General features: G+C 40.1%; 1 protein-coding gene across 5 annotated transcripts in view; it reads left to right on the top strand.

Annotated features, from left to right (window-relative positions):
* The first annotated feature begins 1,369 nt into the window (after positions 1 to 1,369).
* The window catches only part of TBC1D5 (TBC1 domain family member 5), a 457,482-nt gene continuing 440,486 nt past the window's right edge, over positions 1,370 to 18,365 (top strand). For 3 of the 5 annotated variants that reach the window (XM_059664053.1, XM_059664048.1, XM_059664051.1), the window contains exon 1: positions 1,370 to 1,536. The gene's annotated coding sequence lies outside the window, so the exon portion shown is untranslated. Of the gene's footprint in view, positions 1,537 to 17,326; positions 17,420 to 18,365 lie in introns of all 5 variants that reach the window. The other 2 variants (XM_059664049.1, XM_059664052.1) reach the window with 1 other exon arrangement.

Raw genomic sequence — 18,365 nt, 5'->3', positions numbered from 1 at the left:
TAATTTAGCCTAGCCACATTCTACATCAAAGAGGGGCAACAGAGCCTGGCTGGTGTGGCTCAGTGGTTGAGCATCAACCTATGAACCAGGAGGTCATGGTTTGATTCCCAGGTGCCCAGGTGGGCTGCAGACTCCATCCCCAGTGTGGGGCGTGCAGGAGGCAGCTGATCAATTATTCTCTCTCATCATTGATGTTTCTATCTCTCTCTCCCTCTCCCTTCCTCTCTGAAATCAATAATAAAAAATATATATTTTAAAAAAAGTGGGGCAACAGAAAGAAAGGGAATCCCTGGGTGAAGGGGAGTGTTTGTGAAGAAAGGTCTCCCGTACAGGGACCCTCTCTGAAGCTAGCTAACCTTTGGAAATTTGACGTTTCTCTCCCTTGGTTTCCCTTTGCTGGACTCAACAGTATCAATTTCCTTTGGAGCTCTTGGTGAAGGTAAGGTAATAAAAAATCATAAATCTTTTTTTACAAGTTGAAGCATTTACTACTCTAATTAGCACCGCCTTTCAAAGGCTTTCCTATTGGGGAAACAAACACTAGCATTCCACGTGTGCTTCTGCTTCGGTGAAAGGGTAAGTGGAGGGCAACAAGACAGGGTTTAGGCATTGCCTGTATTCTGTCAGTCAGTCATCACACCTTTACTGAGAGGCCACAATGCTAAAGACACATACTGTCCTAGGGTATGTGGAGAAGACAAAATCCGAGCCTAGGATTGCGGGTCTGTAAAAAAAATAACTGTTACATATAACTTCTCTATCGGTTATATTAAAGTAGGTCAGCACAAAATGCTAATACTCTCCCCAAACAGGGTAGGGTACATTTCACGGAGGAAGAAGTGATAGATAAACTGGGCCTTGAAGTATGAATAGGAGTCTACTCAGCTATAGAAAACCAATGGAAGACCATTTTGTATGCAAGGAAATGTAAATTCTTAGGCTGGGAGGGTCCCGGGGGCTGACATCTCCCCTTCCTCTCAGTCGCCACTGGGAAAGGCATTGGTGAGTGGTGAGTGCTAGTAGCTAAGTCCCAGTGGCAGGTTCCCAGGCTCCAGCTGTGCGTTTGTTGGTGGTGCCCCTGGAGCGAGAACGGGAGGAAAACATTTAAAGAGCCTCCTGCGCATGCGCTCTCGCGGCCGGCCGGCTCGGCGAGGCTGCGCCGCTGGTTCACGCCCTACCTCAAGCCTCCTGGGGCCCCACACACTTGGCCCCGGGAGGGAGCGCGCCTCGCGCCCGCGCAGTCTCCAGGCCCAGGCGGGCGCCTGCGCACGGGCGCCGCGGACCCGCGAGCGCCGCGGGGTTATGAGAGGTGGAGCGCGGGGAGGGCGCGCGGCAGGAAGCGGCCGCCGTTACGGCGCGAGCGTGGTCACGTGGCCGCTGGTCGCCGCCGCCACCCTTCCCGCCCTGTTCTCTTTCTGGTCGGGCCGGCCGGTCCCGCGAGCGCCCGGCCGAGACTGAGGGAGAGAGAGAGAGAGAAAGAGGAGGGGAGGAGGAGGATTCAGGGAGTAGGAGCTGGGGAGCCCTTCTGCGCCACAGGTAAAGCAAAATGATGATGATGATCATAAAAATGCTGAGCCCTCGGGGCGCCTCCGGCTTCCTCCAGAGCATCCCCCACATGCAGAGGCTCCCGCCCGGGTTCCCCCTGAGCGTCTCAGGACCAGTCCCGCCTCCCTCCCCTCCCCTCGCTGTTGCTGCTGCCTCCGCCTCCCGGGGCGGCCTGCGGGTGCGGGTGCGGGTGCTGCCGCCGCCGCTGTCGCGCGGGGGAGGGTATTAGTACAGCCTCGCGTTCGTGCGCTTCCCAGAGCGGCTGGGGGTGGGGGTGCGGAGGGGAGGCTCCCCCAGCTCCCGGGCGAGCCGGCGTGGAGGCTGCGCCCCCAGCCTGCCTGCCCGCCCGCCCTGGGGAGAGTGGGGTGCAGGCTTCCAGGCCAGCTGCAGCGAGAGGGCAGGCATGGTGGCTGGACTCGGTCGGGCGCCACTTCCTACTTGGTAAACGTCCCGGCTCCTTTCTGCCCCGGGCTGCACGCTTCCTTCGCAGGCCGGAAGCGAAACCGGCCCGCCGTCCCCCAAATCCCTTTAAAACGCTGCCTTTACCAGAAACGGGAGCCTCTCACCTTTGAGGGGAGAACCGTGTCCTTGTTGTAGCGCGACTTCAGTGTATTCACCTGTAGGAACATGCACGTTGAGGCCTTTCCGGATACGAGAAACTTGGCTGCGGGTGAAAGTTGTCCCCCCCCCCCCCCCCCCCGACTTTTCCTGGAAAAACGAACACAAACCTGTAAAAACAATGTTCGGTCTGCACGTGACTTTTTCAATGCTAGGATTAAACAGTGTTAGTTCCAGGAACTTGATCTATGTTTTCAAGTTTACATCCTTAAAGGTTTTTTTTTTTTTTCTGAATGGCTTTCTGGAAAAAGTTTCATTTGTCGACTTTAAATAGGACAGAATCCCGAAATTTTAGCATGCAGAGTGCACAGTTTGCGGCCGGTTGAGCTGACATTTCTAGACCCAGTCACTTTTGCACTCTTTGGACAATAAGCTAGAGTCTCAATAAAACTATATATTATTGGTTTTGTGCCGTTGCACAAAATAATGACTCCAAGCGGGAAGCATTACTGTTGTTGAAAATGGTACAAATCTTTGAATACTTATTGGTATCAGTGGTAACGAAATTCAAGTATTTGTTATTTCTCATAATGACCTTTCCTAATTCCGCATCTTGGTTATTTTCATCATATATCTCTGAATTCAAATGTGAAATTGAGCATTTTTAAATTTTACAGTAGAGTCATTTGGAACAGTGCTTCTCAAACTTTAATGTGCATAGGAATCCCTTGAAGATTCCTGTTTGAAGGTGCCAAGTCTGGGTCAGTAGATCTGTGATTCAGCTTGATATTCTGCGTTTCCTATAAGCTTCTAGGTACTGCTGGACAAGGAACCATCCTTGAGTAACAAGGAGGTGATTAACTTGTGTGCTAAGAAATAAAACGATGTATCAGTGGACAAGTGCCTTTTAATAACTCACCCTGGTGTAGAGGTGACTTGAGAGAAGGGGCAAATAGGATGAACTGAGAAGGGTTTTCATAGGGAGATCACTTATGCAGAGTGAGCAGGCCAGGTCTGGGGCCCAGGGCCGGGGTAGCGGCAGAACTGGGGGAGCTGCCCCAACCAGGAAGAGCGCAGGTACCAGGTGTGCATGCTGAGTGGCGCCTCTATCACCTGGTCTGTGGATTTCCCATGGAAGCTTGCTGTGTTTCTGGCTGAAGGAATTGCTCAGCTTTGGTAGTTGGGCTTTATCAACATCAGCCTCTGAATGCACTGCTGGGATGAAAGTTTCTTTAACTAGATTGCCCAAGGAAGTCATTTTGACTGCTTTTTAATTTCAATTAGAAAAACAATTATGTATATAAGGACACAATGTCTTAGAATTTTGTGACTTTTTGTACAACATATAAATGTGTTTATTAATAATTGTAGTTACCTCCCCCTCCTTCATTTCCGGTATATATATATGTGTTATACCTATATTTCCCAAAAGCAGTCATTTTGACTGCTTGGGAAATTTTAAATAATCAAATGACTCTTATTATTGAACTGAGTAAATTTCTTATATGACCAGTTCGGCTCTGCATTGAAATAACAGTTTTCATTTTTTTTCGATTACTGTCACATGATAACATACAAGTACATGATAAATTGTCGATACTTGATAAGTTTCAGTTGCTCAATAAGCTAAACTAGTACTTGTTATTCGAATCTTTATGCAGTGATACTTGTTCTAATAAGTTGTTTATTTCTTTTGCACCCTAAATTCATGAAAGAAATGTCGAATAGAAGTGAGTTATTGGAAAAGCTAAGGAACATAAGTGAAGAGTGCTCCGATATTATTCTTTCACAATGCAGTCATTTTGACTGCTTTTGGGCAATATAGGTATATACTAAGTTTCAGTCTTTCTAGTGTTAATTGGTGGGAGTATTGAGTGTGTGCTTTCTCATTCAAAAGCAGCCTCAGTTGAGTATGTATTGCCATCCTCAGCCTTGGAAGCAAACTGGCAAAGAGTTAAGGGTCTCCACCTGTTGAGGGTATCCTACCTGGGTTCAGATGTTTTTCTCATGTACTTAAAAACCGTAAAATGAAAAGTTTGTGTCACTCATAACCTCGAATACTTTATGTGTAGAAACATGGTTTTACTTTAAAACAACTTCATGGAAGTGTAACATCAGAACTTTAGTACCATAAATCTTATAGTCATTAATTCTTACTTTACCATTGTTTCTTTATGTTATTAACTAATATTTATGACAGCACTTTTGAAGTAGTTACTGAGTGCCAGGCACTGTTCTAAGCGCTTAGTAGCTACTTGAACGCATGTAATCCTCACAACAACCTTTTCCCAGTGGTCGGCAAACTCATTAGTCAACAGAGCCAAATATCAACAGTACAACGATTGAAATTTCTTTGGAGAGCCAGATTTTTTAAACTTAAACTATATAGGTAGGTACATTGTTATTAACTTAATTAGGGTACTCCTAAGCCTTAGGAAGAGCCACACTCAAGGGGCCAAAGAGCCGCATGTGGCTCGCGAGCCGCAGTTTGCCGACCACGGCTTTAAGGAAACATATGCTCAGGTTTGCACAGCTGACACTCAGCTAGGACTCCGGTCGGTCTAACTCTTGAGTCCATGTTTTTAACAATCTTCTCTATGTTGCCTTTTTAGAAGATAATTTGATGGTATTTTTTTATGTCTTTGTTCCTATTGTTGAAAATTATAATCTTTCATTTTAAAATTCAAATTTGTCATCCTTTTTTTATTATTTTTAAAATTTTATTTTATTGTTTAAAGTATTACAAATAGTAGTACATATGTCTCCTTTTTTCCCCATTCAGACTGTCATCCTTTTTAAAGTTTCCCTTATTTTTCCCCATTTAGAAATGAACTAATATCAGTTCTTCAGTGTTTGTAAGTTTTACTGAATAAGATAATGAAATTTGCAAAGAATTATTTTGTTTGTACTTGTTTGCTGGACCAGTCTCTAAATTGGGATGTCACTATTAAATGTACAAGTAGTATCTGCTTCCCTTTGACCCTGCAGGTTTTCAGTCCTTTATTTCCTGCCTCTGCCTGTCCTCCACCTTCTCATGAATACTTGGTAGATTCATTTTATTTTTGTTAGTCCTAAGAGAGTTTTGGGGGGATTGACAGGGTTGCTGATTTTATTTTGCTAGTAAGGACAATAAAAAAAAAACACACCTAAGCATTGGTCATCATGATCATATTTTAACACTGCAAAAAAAAGGACAACCTCAGGATAAAGGATGATACTGTAAGTTGAATTATTTGTAATTCATAAACATTTTAATATATGGTCTGTCTCCTACCCCCTTTTTGTCTTTGACCATAGAAGGCTTTGTCTAAGACATCTCTTAACATGGGGAAGTCACTAGAATGGCAGTGTGTGTGCTAGAACTTGAGAAATGAGAGATTGTGGCTGGGTTTAGCTGGGGGAGGGGAAAAAGTTAGGGGGAGGGAGAGTATTGGGGGTGGGAAGGGCCTGTGGGGCTGATTACAGTAGCATTAATTCTCTATTAACTGGGATAACAGTGAGTTTGGGAAGGAAATCAGTGTAACACCAGGTCCTGTTGTAAATGTTTTCTCAAAGCTCATACTCTATTTTTGTGATGTTTGTTACACTGTCATGCTGGCCAGTTCCTTAGCCTCACAGTACTTCACTTTTCTATTTTTAAAATGAAGATAAATAATAACTATCTCAGAAAGTTGTTTTGAGGATTAAGTGAGAATATATGTGTATATATACATACATATATACATATATAGACATATATACATATAATATGTATAACATGCATATGTAAAACTAGAGGCCCAATGCATGGATTCATTCACCGGCGGGGTCCCTCAGCCTGGCCTGTGACCTCTCGCAATCCGGGACCCCTTGGGGGATGTTGGACTGCCAGTTTTGGAACCGGCAATCTGACATCCCCCGAGGGATGCAGTAGTGCATGAAGCGGCAGGTGGCCGGAGGAGCCCATTCCTGGGCTGGGTGCAGCTCCCGCTCATCCTGGCCCCATGGCGCCTGCCTCCACTGACGCTAGGTAGCGCCGCCACGGGGGCAGGAGAGGCTCCTGCCACTGCAGCTGCACTTGCCAGCCACAAGCCCAGCATCTGCCTCGTTGGTCAGCTGAGTGGCGCTCCTGCTGTGGGAGCGCAATGACCACCAGGGGGCAGCTCCAGCGTTGAGTGTCTGCCGCCTGGAGGTCTGTGCACATCATAGTGACAGGGTCAACCTGTTGTTCGGTCGACAGGTGGTAATGGTCAACAGGCTTTTGTGTATATAAATGATTATGTGATGTCTGGCACGTGGTTAATCTATCATGGATGCCCTATGGATAATCTGCAGTGTGGTTGATCATAGCCACATAATCAAGACTGATTATATTTGAGTGAGTCTAATGGAAATTGTACATTTATTTTGGTATAAGACTATTGGCTTATAAAACAGAAAGTTTGTACTTTGTGGATGAAATACAAAATTGGTATAGTAATGCTCTTATCTCTTTGGAGAATTAAATATTATTAAATATGGTTTGGCAACTCAGATCTTTCAAAACAAGGAAGTAAGGCTGTAGAGATGCTAAATATGTTTTTTGTGGTTGTTTGAAAGGTTTGGTTTAAAATTTTCAGGTGTAGTGTTTTGAAGCCTAGAATAAGAAAACCATTTTTTTCTCACAGCTTCTCTGACTGTATAACTTAAACCTTCCTCAACCAACTCCTCTGCTCTTTAATCTTTGCATTCTCCAGACCTGGTCTATAGCCCCTTATCTGAAACCCATGGTGGCATATGTGTCTCAGAAGTAAAAAGATGTTATAGTTTACTAGAGGTCTAGTGCACGGATTCATGCACCAGTGGGGTCCCTCGGCCTGGCCTGTGCCCTCTCGCAATCTGGGACCCCTCAGCTGGGCCAAACCAGCAGTCCGACATACCCTGAGGGATGTAGCAGTGCACGAAGCGGTGGACGGCCGCGGGGGAGCCTGAGCCACTCCCGCTCATCCTGACCCACTGCGCCTGCCTCCCACTGCGCCTGCCTCCGCTGCTGCTCGGTAGTGCTGCCATGGTGGCAGGAGAGGCTCCCACCACAGCAGCTGCACTTGCCAGGCATGAGCCTGCCTTCTGGCTGAGTGGCGCTCCTGCTGTGGGAGTGCACTGTCCACCAGGGGGCAGCTCCTGCATTGAGCGTCTGTCACCTGGTGGTCAGTGCACGTCATAGCAACCGGTTGACCAGGTGACCGGTCGTAACAGTTGCTTAGGTTTTTATATATAGAGATTGTTTTGAATGGGATCTCTCTCTCTCTCTCTCTCTCTCTCTCTCTCTCTCTCTCTCTCTCTCTCTCTCTCAGTGTTTCTACCTGACTTCTGCTGGTGAATAAAGAGCTGCTGATTTTTTTGTGTATTTTGTAACTATTCACTATGTGAATCTATTTATTAAGCAGCCTTTGAGTTGATTCTCTTACATTTTCCAGGTTGATAAGCATAACATTGAAGCCAGCCATTTTTACGTAAGGGTCTTTTTCATGATTAATTTTCAATTTCTTAATTCCATTGACTCAGAATGTGTTTGGATTTGGTATCACTGTGAATTGATGTACTCAGCTCTCAGAAAGTTATTCCACCAAATGAGTTCTGTTATGGACTGTTTCCCCAAAATTCATAAGTTGAAATCCTGTTCCCCTTCCCATGGGATGATATTAGGAGGTGAGACTTTTGGGAGGTAACTAGGAGTTAACTGAGGGAGAAAGTTTTGAGGGTGGATGAGGTCATGAGGGTGGAGCCCTCATGAATGGGATTAGTTCCCTTATTAACAGTCACCAGAGAACTTGCTTCCTCTCCTTGGTATGTGAGGATACAACCAGAAGTCTGTGGTCTGCAACCTGGGAGAGGGCATTCAGCCCTCAGAATTGTGAGAAAGACATTTCTGTTGTTTAAAAGCTCCTAAGTGTATGATACTTTGTTTTAGCAGCAGAAACTGATTAAAGACAATCTCTAAGCTGAAAAGTTTTGTGATTCCACTTTGTCAAAAGACTCCTGGTAACAGACACAGCTCTCTGGTACTTTAAGTTAAAATAATTGTGGTTGTTTAGCTCTACCTACCAAGGAATTTTTCTGAGATTTTTGCATTTTTATCTCCTGAGAGCTTGAAGATTTTTTCTATGTGGTTTGGCAAAAATTTAAAGATAAGACTGATAGACTACAGAGATCAGACCTGTGTTTGCTTGTTTGCAGTATCAAGTATCATGGTTTTCTTTTTCTGATCAGGTGGTGTAATTAAATTTTGTAATTGTTAGACTGCATGTAATGGAAACAATTGGGAAGTGAAAAATGGACCGGGGGCAGTGACTGGCAGAGGATAGGATGGGGAAGTGTCTGGTGTGTCAGCTCTTTCTCTGGCCCTCTTTCTACTTTCTGATGATCTTCCCTGGACTTCTTTAACTCTATCCTTCTAATGGTTTTCTGACTTCCTATATATTATCCAGGTATACCTCTCCCCCTCCCCCTCCCCCTCCATGCTTTCTACTTTGATCAGCAGAACAGATGCTTTGTGCCTCTCTGGGAAGTGCTCCTGATCAGCGCTTTGAATTTCCTTCCTTCTTGTCACTAAAACTGTCTGCAAAATGAGAGATTAGTGTCACAAAGATAGAATAAGCTTCTGACGAGTCTGTTATCTTGGATCTCCAACCCTGATTTCTTCCTGAGCTTTAGCCCCTTGTTTTCTGATTGGCTACTGGACAGTTGAATGGCCTACAGAAAGTTCATCTTTTCTTGCAAAACCTATCCTCTCTCCCAAGTTTATTATTTCAGTGGATGACACCACTATCTTTCTAGTTGTTTAAGCTAGAAACCTGGCAGACACACTTTACTTTTTAAAAAAATCCTTACCCAAGGATAGGTTTTTGCAAAAAAAAATTATTTGGGGGGGGGGGGGGGCGCGGGGAGAGAGAGAGAGAGAGAGAGAGAGAGAGAGAGAGAGAGACGTTGATCTGTTGCCTCCCATATGTGCCCTGTCCGGGGATTGAACCCGCAACCTACGTATGTGCCCTAACCAAGAATCAAACTTGTAACCTTTTGGTGTATGGGACGCTCCAGCCAACTGAGCCACCTGGCTAGGGTTTTACCTTCTTTTTTAAAAATTTCTCTTAAAGGCATTGAGCTCTGTGTATTCTACCTCTTGACCCCATTGTCTTTTGATCCCTACTCTGGTACATTATCTCTTGATTTGCCAGATTTTCTGTCTCTTGCTAATGTTTCTGTAAGGTTTCTGACTGGTGTCACTGTAGCCAGGTGATCTTCTTAACCGCTCACCTGATTCTCTTACTCTATAGCTTTGAACCTTTAATATTTTCCGTCACTTCTGTCCCAGTCTTGTATCTCTTTCTTCTACCGCTCCTATACTCTGTGATTTATTTTAAAGTACTGAAATCTTTTTGTTTTTGGAACTGCTTATTATTTTTGTTTGTCTCAAGCCTGACATATTCTGTCGCTTGATCTTACTGAATTGCGAAGTCTCAGCTTAAATGCCATATCCAGGAAGCTTCCTTACACCACTAAGTCTGAGTTGTGCCATCCTGTTAGGCCAGATACCCTGTACTATTCAATGACATTAATGTATTATAATTGGTCTTTTACTTAAGAGTCTGTGTCTCACTTTTGACTGGTCTGTGAGTGGCAAGGCTATATACATCATCTTTACTCCTGGTGCTATGCCTATTAAAAGTTGATGTCATACCAGGTACTGAAAATACAGCAGTGAATAAGAGGGTGTTCCAGTTAGTAGCTACTGTGTGATTAATCTCCCCACAATTTAATAGTTTAAGACAACATTAATATTTATTCATACATGATTTTATAGTTTGTATAGCAGTTGGTAGGAGTAGTTTATTGGTTTTACTTGGTGTCAGTTCTTTGTTGGTTAGTTACTACTTCCAAGATGGCTGGCAGTTGATTCTGGCTGCTGCCTTGGAGCTCAGTAGGGCTGTTGTTCAGGGCACCTACATGGGGCCTCCTCATATGGCCTGGGCACAACTGGTGGGTTCTGATCGGGAGTGTCCCAAGAACAAGCATTCTAAGAGTAGGAAGTGGAAGCAGCCAGTCCTGTTAACGATTATGCTTGGAACTGATGAGCATCACTTCTGCTGTCTTCTATTGGTTGAACAGAGTCAGCCCAGATTTGATGGGAGGAACTCCATCTCCTGATGGAGAAAGTGGCAGAGAACTTGTGACTGTTTAATCCACTAAACAGACCTAAAAAACAAACAAAATAAAACTATAAAAGTTGTTAGATGAGTTACTTTCTGTCTATATCTTCAACCTCCAAGAATCATGATCATATATCATTAATTTAAAAATAGTCAAAGTACTACTTATAAGTGAAAAATTTTAAAATAAATTTTACTCTCAATCTCCTTTAATAATTACTATTTTCTGTTATTCATATAGTTTCTTAATTTTTAAGTTTTAAATACACATATAGCTTCTAATTTCAGTCAGTTCTGTTTCTGTTTAAAAATTTTACCTTTCCTAAATCCTCATGCACTGATGTTATTACTCTGTAAATTTCTAGAAGTGGGATTGTATCAGAGGTATGTATAATTTAGATTTTGATACTTATTGTTAAACTGCCTAATAGATAATATTCATTTATACCCCAACTTTTAGTGCATGGTATAAATTACATTTGCCCATGGCCTTGCTACCAAGAAAGTATTGCAAATCATTGTTTTTGGTTAAACTATTGGTAAAAATTGACAGATTGCTTTTATTATTTCTTCAATGCCTATTTAAGTCCTTTGTCTAATTTTGGGGAAGTTTTTTTCTTATTGATTTCTCAAGCGTTCTTTGCCTATCATATATAGCCAATATTCCTAATTTTATTTTTAAATTCTTCTTATACATTTTAAAAATTATTGTGAAGAATTGTTCAATTTTTATGTACCTCTTTATCTTTATGATTTTGTTTCTTGGCAAAAACAATATTAAACTCAGTTCTCTCTTATTTGTCTTGTTTTACCACTCTGGCCAATCTTCCAGTAGTTTGAAATACAGATTTTGTATTCATACATATTGCAAGTGGGGTAAAACAATCACAGGCCAAGAAATTTTATAGCAATAATACAGGCTGTGTTTTGGGGAATTAATTTCAGAATCTTACTCATCTCTTAATAGTCTTACAACACAATGGAATTGATCTGTTTTGGGATTTGGAAAAATTCTATCTTCGACAGTGAATCATGTTGAATAAAGGCAAATTGCTGTCAGTGTTAGACTTATGCAAAAAAAATGAAAGAAACCTTTTAAAATTGAAAACAGTAGAATATGGTCAGCTAGGTTATATGGACAAAACAGTTACCTGAAAAGAATAAGAAATGCTAAAATAATTTTTTTTTTCTCCTTAAGAGCTAATGTGATAGTAAGAAATTACCAGGCCAAAATCTACATGAAAACAGGAATTCAGAGAAGTAAGCAGAATATTAAAACTGCTTTCCGCTGAGGATATTTGTCACATTTTAGGGAACTTTGCCTTTGTTTTGAAAACCTCACAAGGCACATATTTGTATAGAAATTAACGCCCAGAAACGCCCAAAGAGTTGAGTCTGATAGGAAATACCTTTCCTATGAAATTGGAACTCCAAAGAGCAATGCCCATAGAGTATGCGCAAACCAAGATTAAAACCCTTCCTATGCTCTTGCTTATAGGAGCCTGCATGAATAGTTTGCTTTGGACATGAAAAAAATACCTATTCCTAAGCAGGCTTTCCCCTCTTGACTTGTGGCTCAAATTTAGTATTACCTGTTAGTCCAAAAAAAGCCTCAAGTTGTGAATTTAAAATGGTTTTTAGGTCCTTGGCAGAAACAAATGAAAGTCCTTTCAGGTAGGATACATTTTTATCTTAGGTCCTAGGAATTCCCACAAATAATCTTCCAAAGAATTAGTTCACAGTAAAATATAACCAAGCATGTGAGGTAACAAGACACTATGAGTAGTAAGAAGCAGCAGGAACAATAGATGGACATAGACCCCTAAAACTTTAGATTTTGGAATTATCAGACAAAGATTACTGGTATAAAACAACTGTTTTTTATGGTTATAAAAATATCTGCAGAGAATAGGAAGCTAAACAGATTTGAAAAAGACCTGAATAAAACTAGAATTAAAAAATACAATAACTAAAATGAAAAACTCAGTGGTTATAGTTAATGGTAGATAAAATGCAGCTTAAGAGAATTAATGAACTGGACATAGGAAAGAAGACATTATCCAAAATGTAGCACAAAAAGACAAGGAAATGTATAAAAAGAAAGACATTAAGATATATAGAACATAAAATGAGAAAGCCTGAGAGTATTTCATCAGTTTTCTAATTGTAGAAGTGAGAAATAATAAGAAAGGAGGCAATGTTTGGAGAAGTAATAGCTGAGAATTTCTTAGAGCTGATGAAAAATACCAGTCCATGAATTTTAAGAAATTCAGAGAACCACAAGCAGAATATTTATAAGGAAGTTCACATCTAGATACACATCATAGTAACATGGAGAGCACCAGCAACAAGAAGAATATCTTAACAATTGGCAGAGAACAAAAGACAGATTACCTAAACATTGCAGTTATACTGATAGCTGACTGCTCTAGGAACAGAAATGGAAGCCAGAAAACAGTAGTTTCATAATCTCACTGGGCTGGGGAAAAAATTGCCAGCTTAATATTTTCTACCCAGTGAAAATACATTTCAAGAATAATGATGAAATAACATTTTCAGGCAGAATTGTAAAATACTATTCTCTGATTGTAAATATATAGGTTGATATACTTTCTGATTTGTTCTAGTATTTAGAATGAAGGATTCTAATTAATATAACAAAGCAAATCTTAGCTTCACATAGTTATTCTATTCTTAGAAAATTGTTGTGTTTATACTTAGTAAACAGAGATACAGTTGTACTGATATATTACTCTAAGTTTTGGATCTTTGTTCAGAATCTTCAGTGTTGTAGGGCATCTTTTATGGTGATTAATGCGTGCCTTTATGTCTTGCTCTATCAGTGATGTAATTTTTAATATTTGTATTTGAAATATTAAAAGTCAAGCCAAGAAGAATTTGGAGAAAATTGTGTCTTGGTATTTGCAAAAATAACTCCTGGAAATGACTTCATTCTCATCCCCCAGTCCCCAATACAAATTTCTGGGGGAAAAATAGTGGGGAAATTTTTTTTTTTAACCCATTAATGGTAGTCTAGAATGATGTAAGAGCAAACAGATCTTAAGTTGGTTAGATGGACCTGGGTTAAAATCTGGCTCTGTCATTTAGTAATTCAGTCTTGGTCATGTGACTTACCCTTTCAGAAACTTAGTTTCTCATCTGTAAAATAGGAATAAGACTACTTTACCAGGTATCATGGGAAATAGAGTAATGTTTGTAAAAAGCAGTGAATGCGGTCTGTGGCTGTTATTGGATTTCTGAGTAACACAGAAAAATGAATTGAATCTGGGCAGGAATTTGAAATTGTTACTTTTAATGTTGAAGAGTTATAGATACTTATAATAATGATAAACTTTTTGACTTTAAGAAATTGTCAGAATGTGACTTGTTGCCTTGGTGGTTAATTTTGCATTAGGTCATCTGTATATTCTGCGTATAGGTTACATAGCTTCACATTCTTTAGAAAGTTAAAAAGATTGTCAGCCACCACCACCACCACACACACACACACACACACACACACACACACACACACACACTATTTCTATCTCCTGAAATTGAAGTTTATGATGACAGTTAATATTCTACACCTGAATACTTTAGGAATTTAATTCAGAAAATGGTTATAAAGTATGAACTTAAAACTTTATTCTTTCATTTTCAGAAGTTAAATATATTTGTTGGCGTCCAATAATTTAAATTACGAGCTATCAGAGCACTCTATTGCTATTTGAATCAAAGATACTAATATCTGTAAAATATTTAGACCTATATTTTCTTTTCTCTACTTTTTGTTGTTTGTAGTCAAGACATGAATTAGAATCTTTTATGAAGTAGAATTACTTGTACACCTTACAAATTATTAGTTTGTTATTCTTTATTTAACATCCAGACATTTACCTCATTTAATAGTGATAACTATGTGGAATATGTTAGCTGATTGCATTTTTTAAACCACACTTCTTATTATCATAGCAAAATTTAAAGTCTATAATGATAAAAGTGTAATATGCTAATTAGACTGGATGTCCTTTTGGACATCCTTCCTTCTGGACGGAGCTGCAGTGGGCAGGGGCTGCGGCAAAGGTGGCAGAGGCCCTAGGCCATGGCGGCGGCGGGTAGTGGCTGTGGGCGGGGACCGGGGCCAAGACCCTTGCACGAATTTCGTGCATTGGGCCTCAAGTTATAGAACGAAGACAATTCAGTAATTTATAACTTTGCAATTTGACATCATTCTTATTTATTTAATTTATATTTTTTAAAGTCTTATAGATTGGTTTTAGAGAGAGGAAGGGAAAGAGAAAGAGGGAAAGAGAAGGAGGCAGCAGTGTGAGAGAGAAGCATAAGCATCTATCGGTTGTTTCCCGTACACTCCCTGACCAGGGATCAAAACTACAGCCTAGGTATGTGCCCTGACTGGAATTGAACCTGCAACCTTTCGCTGCATGCGACCACACTCCAAACAACTGAGCCATTCAGGCAAGGCTTGACATCATTTTTAGAATGTTGGTTATAATAATAAGTTGTATTTGTAGCTTTTGAGTTTATTCAGGTTATAGAGACAACTATTGAAAACAAATCAGGCATTTCAAATCTTTCAAGAAGTTCCTTGATCTCCAATCAAATACTTTAAAAATAATTTGGGTAAAAATAGTGACACAAGTTTGTCTAAATACATACATGCACAAATGCTTCCTATTAAGCATCTTGTTATAATTTTCTTGACTTCAGACATACCTGTTATGCAGAAATTGAGCAGCAGCAATTTTTTATGCAGTTAGGTCATAGGATATTGGTATCTATACCGTACTGCTTTTGATCTTGGAAGTAATCCCTTGTAATCACAAACTTTAAAGAACATTAAGATTATACTTTCTAAGTTGATATATTTGCCTTAGTAAAAAAACCCACATAGACATTTTTTTCTTGTTTACGTTTGACTTTGTATTTTATATTTTGAGCTTTAGTTTATATTTCACAAGCTAGTAATTTCTTTTTAACTAGTGGTTGTACTATCAGAAAAATTATAGGTTAACGTGGAAAGAGCCTGTTTTTCTTTTTATCTTTAAATTTTTTATATTTTGTGTTATTTCATGATATCAAACTCTATGTGAATCAAAGTCATTCCTTATAGGGATAGAAATTACTATTATAGTCTGTTTATTAGGGTTTATTGATAAATTTCTTCCATGCTCTAGTTTGACTTTTTTGCAGAACCAAAGATTTTTAGATACAGTCATGTCTTCACATCCTATAACAGTATTAAAAACCCTGATGAGGTTAAAACAAAAGCAACCTAGTTTTTTTCTTATTATATGAATGCATGTACCGAGCTGTGATATAAGGTGTATTATTTCAGTGGAGCGGGGTTGTTTTTTTTTTTGTTTTTTTTTAAAGGACTAGTATAGAGGATATTGTTAACCACATAGCAGGTAGAAAACAAATGTCAAATTTACACAAAGGGGCTAGGATAATAACTCACTTTCTACTGAGTTTTCAGACATTAATCAGACAACTAGGTGGAATAATCAATCAACAAGATCTGATAGGGCTATTCTATCAGCATATGATAATAAGTCATGTACAAAGTGAGGGGAGTAGGTTGGATGTGTCTTGGAGATGCTAATCTCATTTTAGAGCTTTTGAATCAGTGAGAAATGTTTATTAATTGGTAATTACTTACAAGCTTTTGAGATAGGTCCTTGTAATTGGTTTATTTGCAGAGGTTGACATAATAGGTACTAAGTAAAGTTCTCTTTATACTTACACAAATATTTATGCAAAAATGTGTGTGTTTGATAATAATTACTATTTAAAATACTGGCTAAAGATTGTCTTGTCCTTTTAACCTTTGTATTTTTTTAAAGTAATTCTCTGGTTCATCGTTAGCTTAAAATCACTCATGGGAACATTGCTTCAGAGACAACAAGAAAGAACCAGACAAAACTGAACCCAAATCTTACTTCTGCTGTTTGCTAGTTAGGTTAATTGCTTGGAAAAACTATGTAACCTTTTTGGATTTCCATTTCCTTACTGTGAGGTTTTAAGTAAATTGTACTTTACATAAACTGCCTAGCAGTGTGTAGTTGCTCAGGAAATGCTTGTCCTTACTAACCTCAGGCCCCTCTTTCTTTACATATCTGTCTTTCAAGTCTGTAATCTTAAATTGACCTTTTGCTTTAGTTTTGGGATCATTGTCTAATGCTATTTTTCTGTGATCAAGAACAACTAGCCTGACTGGTGTGGCTCAGTGGTTGAGCTTTGACCTATGAACCAGGAGGTCGTGTTTCGATTCCCGGTCAGGGCATATGTGCGGTTTGCAGGCCCTGTCCCCATTGTGGGGCATACAGGAGGCAACGGATCAATGATTCTCTCTTATCATTGATGTTTCTATCCCTCTCTCTCCCACTCTGAAATCAATACAAAAATATTAAAAAAGAACGACTAATTCAGTGGCTAAGAAATACTGTTCACTCAGAAATTAAAAACAACTAATAGATATTTTTTTCTGCTCTGGAATCTTCATTTTCTGAAATATTTTATGGATGGTGAGTGATTGCTGAATTATTTTATTAGACTAATTTTATGAAATAATATTAATGGTTAAAGGTATATTTTTAAACTGATTAGTGTAGTTGGATTTGTCTTGAAAAAGGACTGAATTTTGTGGATTTGAATAAGTCAGTGACAGGAGGTCTTAAACATTTTTTTCCCTTTGAACAGATGTCTTGGCCTACGGTGACTCCAACTCCCATAATCCTTCCAATTTTCCCCTCTACTAAATAAGTTTTTTAAAAATGACATTTTTATTATAAGTGATTGACTTAATTCAGGCAAACATTGCAGCTGAGGAAAGACTTCATTGCAGTGAGGAACACTTTGGTATGAATAAAATTTTATATTCTTTATTTTTACAAATTTAATGTATGGTTCTTTCCCCCATCCCTTTATCTGTATTCAGAACAATATTTTTTGTGTAATAAGCTTTTTCCAAGATTAAAAGTTTTTATACTATAGTATGCTGAGGTGTGTCGAATTTAGTCTATTTTAAATGGCAGTTAAAAACAGAATCAACCTGGATCCATCCAGAAGACAGTAACCACAGTAGGACTTGTATCAGAGGAAAGTTAATCCAGGAACTGGTTGCACAGGTAATTGCTGAGACGCTAACTGGACTATGAGACAAATCAAATATTAATAATGATACCATTAGGGCTGGGGGAAGATTAGAAAAGCTGGTATAACCAGAGTACAAAAGCCAGGGCTGAGAGTGGGAGGGGAGCTAGAGCCATAGTTGAGACTTCATGGTGGGGTCTGGGACCTCAGAGGGCAGGACTCCTGGAGGGAAATGGAGTTATAAATCTTCTGCCAAGAATGTGTCAGGAAGTAGGTAGAGTAAAGAGAAATACTCTGGCTTCTCCCTCTTCTGCCTTCTATCACCCCTGAGTGCCTCCCCACCAGCCAAATCTTCCTGGAAGCCAGAGGGCAAGGTTGCTTGGAAATTGCAGTTACCTATGATAAGCCCGGAAAATGCATCTGAAAACATTTAGTCGACTAGCTCAACAACTATATAACAGTGGTTCTCAACCTGTGGGTCGCGACCCCTTTGGGGGTCGAATGACCCTTTCACAGGGGTCGCCTAAGACCATCGGAAAACACATATGTAATTACATATTGTTTTTGTGATTAATCACTATGCTTTAATCATGTTCAATTTGTAACAATGAAATTGGGGGTCACCACAACATGAGGAACTGTATTAAAGGGTCGTGGCATTAGGAAGGTTGAGAACCACTGCTATATAATAAAAGGCTAATATGCAAATTGTCCCCTTGGGAGTTTGGGAGTTCAACCACTCGCTATGATGTGTGCTGGCTACCAGGGGGCGGCGCGGAACGAGGGAAGGCCCTGGCCGGCAGCCAGAAGCCTGGGGATGGAAGGCCCCAATCGGCCCTGATTGCTGGCCATGCCTAGGGACCCTACCTGTGCACGAATTTCGTGCACTGGGTTTCTAGTATTAATTAATATACCTGTGCACACTTGTGTAGCATTAGCCAGAAAGAAGACTTCTCTTGAAATACCCCCAAACAAATAAAT

Source organism: Myotis daubentonii, chromosome 14, assembly GCF_963259705.1.
Source record: "Myotis daubentonii chromosome 14, mMyoDau2.1, whole genome shotgun sequence".
NCBI lineage: Eukaryota > Metazoa > Chordata > Mammalia > Chiroptera > Vespertilionidae > Myotis > Myotis daubentonii.
The sequence above is the reverse complement of the archived record's forward strand: the minus strand, read 5'-3'. Positions and strand labels throughout refer to the sequence as shown.